We start from the raw sequence: 8972 nt of genomic DNA on the forward strand, positions 1-8972 counted from the left end.
TTTTCTGGTCAAGCCATTCTTCAGCTAAAAAGACCTGGCAAATTTTCATTGCCTGAAGCAGAAAGTCAAAAATTTTTAGTGTAGCATTCAAAGCTTTTCAGAAGCTGGCCCCAAACTATTTTCTAACTTTACTTGCCCCTGGGCATTTTTGCCCCGTTTCCTCCCAGTTCCTTCCCAGTTCCTACAATTCTTGCATTCTTTTGTTGCTTGCCTATGTGCAAAGACGTTTTCTGGTTCAACTTTCTACCACCACAGTTAGAAGAGTGTGTGTCTGTCCATCTATATTACTGGTACCGTCTATGTTGGAAGATAATCTATAATCTACTCACTGTTTTATAGGATTTTTAAAATTGTAGTAAAATATGCATAACATAAAATTCAACATCTTAACTATTTTTAATGTACAGTTCAGTGTACTAAGTAAATCCGCATTGTTATACAATTATTATCACTACTCATCTCCAGAATACTACATCATCCCAAACTGGAATTCTGTAACCATTAAACAAAGGATTGTTTTAGCTGTTGGGGGATGTTTTGAGGTTTGATATGAATTTTAAAATGGACTTTTCTATTTTTGCCCCCTCTCAAAGAAAAATGTTGAGCTTTTGGTAGGGATTAGATTGAATCTGCAGATTGCTTTGTATAGTGCATATGCATGCATGCTCAGTAATGTCCAATTCTTTGTGATCCCATGGACTGTAGCCTCCTAGGCTTTTCTCTTAAGGGAATTTTCCTGGTAAGACACTGGAGTGGGTTGCCATTTCCTCTGCCAGGGGATCTTCCCAACCCAGGGATTGAACCTGTATCTCCTATGTTCTCCACATTGGCAGGCAGATTCATCACTTCTGCATCACTTGGAAAGACCTGCTTTGTATACATTGTAATAATATTAATCTTCCAATCGATGAACAGCATGTCTTTCCATTCATTTATTTATGTCCTCTTTAACTATTCAGCAATGTTTTGTAGTTTTGTGTTTCACTTTCTTGGTAAGTAAATTCCAAAGCATTTTATCCTTTTGACACTATTGTTAATTTATTGTCTTCTTAATTTTCTTTTCAGATTATTTATTACTAGTGTATAAAAATGCAGTTGACTTTCTTACTGGTTTTGTATCCTTCTACCTTGTTTAATTTGCATATTAATTCTAATTATTCTTTCCCCTGGGATCTTTAAGGTTTTCCACATATAAGATCATGTCATCTTGGAATAGAAATCATTTTCCTTCTTCTTTTCCAATTTGGATGTCTTTTATTTGTTTTTCTTGTCTAACTTTTCTGGCTGGTACTTCCAGTATAATGTTAACTAAAAGTGGTAAAAGTGTGCTTTTTCTTATGTTAGAGGAAAATCTTTCAGGCCTTCAACATTGACTGTGATTTTGCTGTGAGTTTTCATGTGTGCCCTGTGTTATATTCAAATAATATAATTTGAAGTAGTTTCTATTCTGGTTTGTTGAGCTTTTTTTTTATTTTTTAAACATGAAAGTGTTAAATTTCATCAACTGGTTTTTCTGTATATATTATCTTATTTTTCTTTCCTTCATTCTGTTAATGTGGTATATTCGAGTGATTTATTTTTATTTTGAATCATCTTACATTGCAGAGATGGGAATACCAGACCACCTGACCTGCCTCTTGAGAAACCTGTACGCAGGTCAGGAAGCAACAGTTAGAATTGGACATGGAACAGACTGGTTCCAAATAGGGAAAGGAGTACGTCAAGGCTGTATACTGTCACCCTGCTTATTTAACTTACATGCAGAGTACATCATGAGAAACCTTGGGCTGGATGAAGCACAAGCTGGAATCAAGATTGCCAGGGGAAATGTCAATAACCTCAGATGACACCACCCTTATGGCAGAAAGTGAAGAACTAAAGAGCCTCTTGATAAAAGTGAAAGAGGAGAGTGAAAAACTTGGCTTAAAGCTCAACATTCAGAAAACTGAGATCATGGCACGTGGTCCCACTACTTCATGGCAAATAGATGGGGAAACAGTGGAAACAGTGGCTGACTATTTTTCTGGGCTCCCAAATCACTGCAGATGGTGATTGCAGCCATGAAATTAAAAGACGTTTACTCCTTGGAAGGAAAGTTATGACCAACCTAGATAGCATATTAAAAAGCACAGACATTACTTTGTCAACAAAGGTCCGTCTAGTCAATGTTATGTTTTTTCGAGTAGTCATGTATGGATGTGAAAGTTGGACTATAAAGAAGGCTGAGCGCCAAAGAATTGATGCTTTTGAACTGTGGTGTTGGAGAAGACTCTTGAGAGTCCCTTGGACTGTGAGGAGATCCAACCAGTCCATCCTAAAGGAGATCAGTCCTGGGTATTCATTGGAAGGACTGATGATGAAGCTGAAACTCCAATACTTTGACCTCCTGATGTTAAGAGCTGACTCATTTGAAAAGACCCTGGTGCTGGGTCTTTGGGTGGCATCACTGACTCAATGAACATGGGTTGGGGTAGACTCCAGGAGTTGGTGATGGAGAGGGAGGCCTGGCGTGCTGCAGTTCATAGGGTTGCAGACAGTTAAACACGACTGAGCGACTGAACTGAACTGAATATTGCAGAAATAAATTCCACACAGTCATCTTAATATGGTGATGAATTCAGTGTTCTTGTATTTTGTTGAGGGTTTTTACTTCATTTTTTATAATATTGTTTTTCTTTCCTTATATGGTCTTTATGTGACTTTGATATCATAGTAATTCTGGTCTCATAGAATGAATTAGGAAGTCTTCCCTCCTGTTTGACTTTTTGGAAGAGTTTAAGGAGGATTAGTGTTAGTTCTTTATAGAAATATTTGAAATATTTCCAAATGAAATCATCCTTTCTAGGGTTTTTCTTTGTCGAGAGGTTGTTGATTACTGAGTCAACCTCTTTACTAGTTATACCTCTATTCAGATTTTCTATTTCTTTGTTATTCAGTCTTGGCATGTTTCTATGACTTTGTCCGTTTCATCTAGATTATCCGAGTCACTGGCATACAATTTTTCACAGTATTCTCTTTTCAGTTCTGTTCAGTTCAATCACTCAGTCATGTCCGACTCTTTGCGACCCCATGAATCGCAGCATGCCAGGCCTCCCTGTCCATCACCAACTCCTGGAGTTCACTTAAACTCATGTCCATCGAGTCGGTAATGCCATCCAGCCATCTCATCCTCTGTCGTCCCCTTCTCCTCCTGCCCCCAATCCCTCTCAGCATCAGGGTCTTTTCCAGTGAGTCAACTCTTCATATGAGGTGGCCAAAGTACTGGAGTTTCAGCTTCATCATCAGTCCTTCCAATGAACACCCAGGACTGATCTCCTTTAGGATGGACTGGTTGGATCTCCTTGCAGTCCAAGGGACTCTCAAGGGTCTTCTCCAACACCACAGTTCAAAAGCATCAATTCTTCAGTGCTCAGCTTTCTTTATAGTCCAACTCTCACATCCATACATGACCACTAGAAAAACCATAGCCTTGACTAGACGGACCTTTGTTGGCAAAGTGATATCTCTTCTTTTCAATATGCTATCTAGGTTGGTCATAAATTTCCTTCCAAGGAGTAAGCGTCTTTTAATTTCATGGCTGAAATCACCATCTGCAGTGATTTTGGAGCTCCCCAAAATAAAGTCTGAGACTGTTTCCACTGTTTCCCCATCTATTTGCCATGAAGTGATGGGACCAGATGCCATGATCTTCGTTTTCTGAATGTTGAGCTTTAAGCCAACTTTTTCACTCTCCTCTTTCACTTTCATCAAGAGGTTTTTAAGTTCCTCTTCACTTTTACTCCTTTTCCATTTTTGTAGCTTTGGTAGTGCATGCATGTATGTTAAATCGCTTCAGTCAAGTTTTACTCTTTGTGACCCTATGGACTATATCCCGCCAGGCTTTTCTGTCCATGGAATTCTTCAGGCAAAAATACTGGAGTGAGTTGCCATGCCCTTCTCCAGGGGATCTTCTCAATCCAGGGATCGAGCCCATGTCTCTTATGTCTCATGCATTGGCAGGCAGTTTCTTTACCATTAATACCACCTTGGATTAGAGAAGGAAATGGCAATCCACTCCAGTGTTCTTGCCTGGAGAATCCCAGGGACAGGGGAGCCTGGTGGGCTGCCGTCTATGGGGTCACACAGAGTCGGACACGACTGATGTGACTTGGCAGCAGCAGCAGCACCACCACCTTGGAGGCTCAGCTTTGGTAGTACTATGCATTTATGGTTTTAGTAGTTTGAGAGAGAACATGATATTTTCTAAAAGTACTTGACAAGATAAGATATTTTAAAAAGATAAGAAAATGAAAAGGGGGAATAAAAACACTTGATCCTGAAGATTTGTCTGAGCTCAGGCAAACTTATCACGTGCATCCCCAAAGTCTACATTCAGATACATGTAGCAAATAAGATATCTTTGAACCCAACAAATGAGACTGATCAAAGGCCAAAGCTATTCGTGATCTGTGTGTCACTATCATCTGCTCTTGTCACTGAAATACTATGACCAGGAGTGATGTTTCTTTTTTTTTTTTCCATTTAATGCTATTTTCTCTAAGTATTTTGGAGCCAAAGCAAATGACTGAGATAATCCATGTATAACCTAGGCTGGTTCACTGGTTATTCCTGAAAGAGCAAAAAATGAAGGGGACTTCAGTTAACTTTTTGTAATTCTCCTTTCTCCATAATACTCCCATTTCTGTCTGTTTGTACTTCACAGAAAACTTAGAAGGCATTAGTGAAATTCCCAATAAATATCCAGTATTTTTCAAAATCAGAAGTTTCACAACTTGACACCCCAAGAAGTCTGATTTTATTACTTGACAACTCGATACTCCAGGAAGTCTGATTTTTATTACTTGTTTATTCTTTTTTTCCCCTCCTTTTGCATGAAACAAGGCTGTCTTTTGCCAAATTTAAATAAAAGTTACCTCTCATAGACTTTCAGTTTGATACAGAATTCAGAAGCCAGGAAGGCTTGGAAGTATTCATTTTAAGTGCTATAGAATGTATCTTTTTTTTTTTTTTTAATGGATGTTTCACAGTATTCAAAGCCAGGTATATAAACAACTTGCCACACATTTCCTCAAGTGAAAACTTACAGATCACACTAAGTGAAATTAACAATTAAGCTTTACTTTTTTTTTTTTTTAAATGAGGAATGTGCTTTAATTGTCCAATTTATTAGAATTTTTCCCAGGAAAACTTCCTACCAGCTTCTCTCAACAGAGAACACTTAAAAAAAAAAAAAAAAAGGCATCTCAGTTACTCCTTTCTATCCTTCTCTCTATTTCTCTATCTCTTGCTCTTTCAGGTGGTACATGGTCTGAGGAATCATTTACACTATTTTTAGTTTCTCTTCACATAACTTCTGAAGAAGATGTTCTATTTATGAGAAGCAAATTACTTAAAAATATTTCCAAGCTTCTTAGCAGAGGTCAGTACACATATTAGCTGGGGGCGAAAGGAATATTCAAGCCCAGGCATCCCTTCTGAATTCACAGCTGGGATTTATGCAACTCAATGCTGTCAGTCTGGTCTCCTTGGTTACCCGTCACCTTGCTCATAATATCCAGACAGCATGTCAGGACTCATCTCATCTCCACGTATCAATAAATGTTTGTGAAGGATCAGCTGTTCCCATGGTACCTGGGCTTGGGGATTTGTATCAGAATGCATGGTGTTTCCCAGACCCTGGGTTCCCAGCAACTGCTCATATACAATCTTGATTCTCTCCACCTACTGAGTCTTTCTAGGATTTCATGGTGCTGCTCTGACATTTTCACACTCTGGATCTTACAAGCTTCAGAGATTAAGGAATTCCTCCCCTGAGACCTGCCTGCATTCTCATTAACGCCATTTGTTATCTACTCTACCTGCGTTAGGGCAATTTTCAAAGGAGCACTCTGTTCAGTTCAGTTCAGTCACTCAATTGTTTCTGACTCTGTGATCCCATGGACTGCAGCATGCCAAGCTTCCCTGTCTATCACCAACTCCCAGAGCTTACTCAAACTCATGTCCGTTGAGTCGGTGATACCGTCCAACCATCTCATCCTCTGTTGTCCCCTTCTCCTCCCGCCTTCAATTTTTCCCAGCATCAGGGTCTTTTCCAGTGAGTGAGTTCTTCGCATCAGGTGGCCAAAGTATTGGAGTTTCAGGTTCAGCATCATTCCTTCCAATGAATATTCAGGGCTGATTTCCTTTAGGATGGACTAGTTGGATTTCTTTGCAGTCCAAGGGACTCTCAAGAGTCTTCTCCAGCACCACAGTTGAAAAGCATCAATTCTTTGGTGCTCAGCCTTCTTTATGGTCCAACTCTCATATCCATACATGACTACTGGAAAAACCATAGCTTTGACTAGACAGACATTTGTTGGTAAAGCAATGCCTCTGCTTTTTAATATGCTGCCTAGATTGGTCATAACTTTTCTTCAACGGAGCAAGTGTCTTTCAATTTCATGGTTGCAGTCATCAACTGTAGTGATTTTGGAGTCCAAAAAAAGGAGAACTAGTTATCATTTTTCCTCATCCATATGATAAAACTTTCAGAATTGGGGTATTTCCTTTGAAGAAATGGTGGAATTTTATCATGGTGGAAAATACATCCTTGCATGTTTTTCATTATATTTTCTTAGCTATGTGTTTAATATCAGGTAAAAAACAAACAAACAAACTGGATGGTCATGGCTCTCATATAACAAGAAACATTGTGTAAAAATTAAAAAAAAATGACGGTAAGTTAAGTGACAATAAGATATTTGAAGCAGATGCTTTATCAGTAAATGTAAAATGTCTTTCTTGAATCATGAATAAATAAGATAGCATTACTCAAATAACAAATAGTCAACTCCTCAACTTTGAAACATACATACCTTATGTGATTGCTCTCTGGTTTAAGTCTGAAATGTGAGTTTGAAAAAGAATAAACAAAGGAAAAAGCTTGGGGAAAATGTAAAGCCCAGTTTTAACAGAATTAGCTTTGAAACTGCTAATAATATTGATACCTCATTGCTACTCTTGGTAGGATCCCTAAATTTAAATAAATGGGAAAAAATTTAAAGAAAACAAAAAATTAGAGATGCCAGTTAAATTTGAAATTTAGGTAAATAAAGATTAATTTTTTAGCATAAATATGTCCCAAATATGGCAAAGAGCCTACTTAGACTACAAAGCACATTTTATCTGAAATTCAAATTTAACTGGGTGTCTTGTATTTTAAGCATCAGTCTTAACCATTAGAGCTTTCAAATAAGTCATGGGTGGGTGGAGACCCAACTGACTGTAATTTTCATACATTAAATTCTGTGTGAAATTCTGATGTTAGGTTTAAAAACTGCTGGATTATCATTGCAAGACAGAATGCACAGAAACACATAAATGTAACAGAGACTTAATGGTGGTCCCTAATTCTGTGTGTCTAATAGATTTATATTACAAATGGAGAAAAAATATCTCAAGTAAGCAAAGAAATCAAAGGACATCTAACCCTGCCATTGGAGATCCTGGTGCAAGTGAAAACACTCATACATTTTTACAGCCTGATTGATAAGCAGATATAATAATAATAATCAAGATAATCATTATTGTTTGACTGGCTGAATAGCTTGAATTTTTATTATCAAATACAGATTTATTGTTACTGGATGTTACCTTTTACAATTGATAGTGAAGTCCAAGTTAAAAGTAAAACCCAAAACAGTATATGTGATCTTCAGCTTTTAAGAAGAAAAATTCAATAAAATACACAAGGATAAATCTGCGTTGAATATAAAATAATTCATTCACTATATGTGCATATATTAAGTGCCTGGTATGAGGCAGTGCTGGTGGAAAAACAATAAAGAAGATAGAGCCCCAGCTCTCCAGGTACTTAAATTAATGATGGAGAATCCCAACAGTTTCCAGCAGGACTTTCAGTTTCTTATGATTAGCTGACTAAAGTAGAGCTCTATATGCAAAATGCCAGAGCAATGAAATACTTTGTTTCAGAGTTTACGACATTAAAAAAATCTTACATTTTAAAATGTAGCAGCCTCAATATAAAGCTTCATATATCACCCTGCTTATTTAACTTATATGCAGAGTACACCATGAGAAATGCTGGGCTGGAAGAAGCACAAGCTGGAATCAAGATTGCCGGGAGAGGCGGCAGTGGGATGGAGACCCCGGTGGGTTGCGAGGCCGCCCCAGGTGGCGGCGGCGGTGGCAAGAAGGACTCTCTGGGGTTCGCGGCCTCGCCAGCGCACCTCATTATCAGGGATCTTGGATAAATTCATTCAAGACTCTTAGATCACAGACCAGTTATCCAAGGTGAAACCCGTTATTTTGTGAAAGAATTTGAAGAAAAACGTGGTCTTCGAGAAATGCGAGTTCTTAAAAATCTGAAGAATATGATCCATGAGACAAATGAACATACTCTTCCGACGTGTAGAGCAACAATGCAAGACAGCTTAAACCAAGTTCTCCAGAGATTGCAAGCAGCTACTGACATTGTCTGTAGACTCCAGCAGAGGGAACAGGAGCGAAAAAAGATTCATAGTGACTTAATAGCTCGTGAGAAACAGCACGTGTCGCAGTAGGAGGATTTCATGACAGAGCAGCGCAGCAAGCAGGCGGAAGTGGACGAGGAGCACAGGAAGGCCGTGGAGAAGCTGCGAGCGCAGTACACCGAGATGGAGTGGGGCCTGGCGAGGCTCTCAGCCTTCTGATTCTGAGAACGCGGACCGTAGCAGCGACAAACGAACGAGAAGAAACTGACATCCGCCCCCCCACCCCCCCCCCCCCGCCCCCAAACACCTCCCACCAAACCATTTAGCCTCCGCTTCAAGCTTAGCAATATATTCGAGGGCACTCCTCTGTCGGAAGGCGGAGCCCTCTCCAGGAGTCTTCCCTGTTTCCTAGAGGAGTGCCACGTCTTTCCAGTGACTTGTTTTCTGATGTGATCAGTGAATTTTCATTGTGAATTGGCATTCCTCTGAACTCCATTTAGG

General features: G+C 39.1%; 1 pseudogene; it reads left to right on the plus strand.

Annotated features, from left to right (window-relative positions):
- Positions 1-8138: 8138 nt before the first annotated feature.
- On the plus strand, positions 8139-8690 carry LOC128058053 (biogenesis of lysosome-related organelles complex 1 subunit 5-like; annotated as a pseudogene).
- The last annotated feature ends 282 nt before the right edge of the window (positions 8691-8972 follow it).

Source organism: Budorcas taxicolor, chromosome 13, assembly GCF_023091745.1.
Source record: "Budorcas taxicolor isolate Tak-1 chromosome 13, Takin1.1, whole genome shotgun sequence".
NCBI lineage: Eukaryota > Metazoa > Chordata > Mammalia > Artiodactyla > Bovidae > Budorcas > Budorcas taxicolor.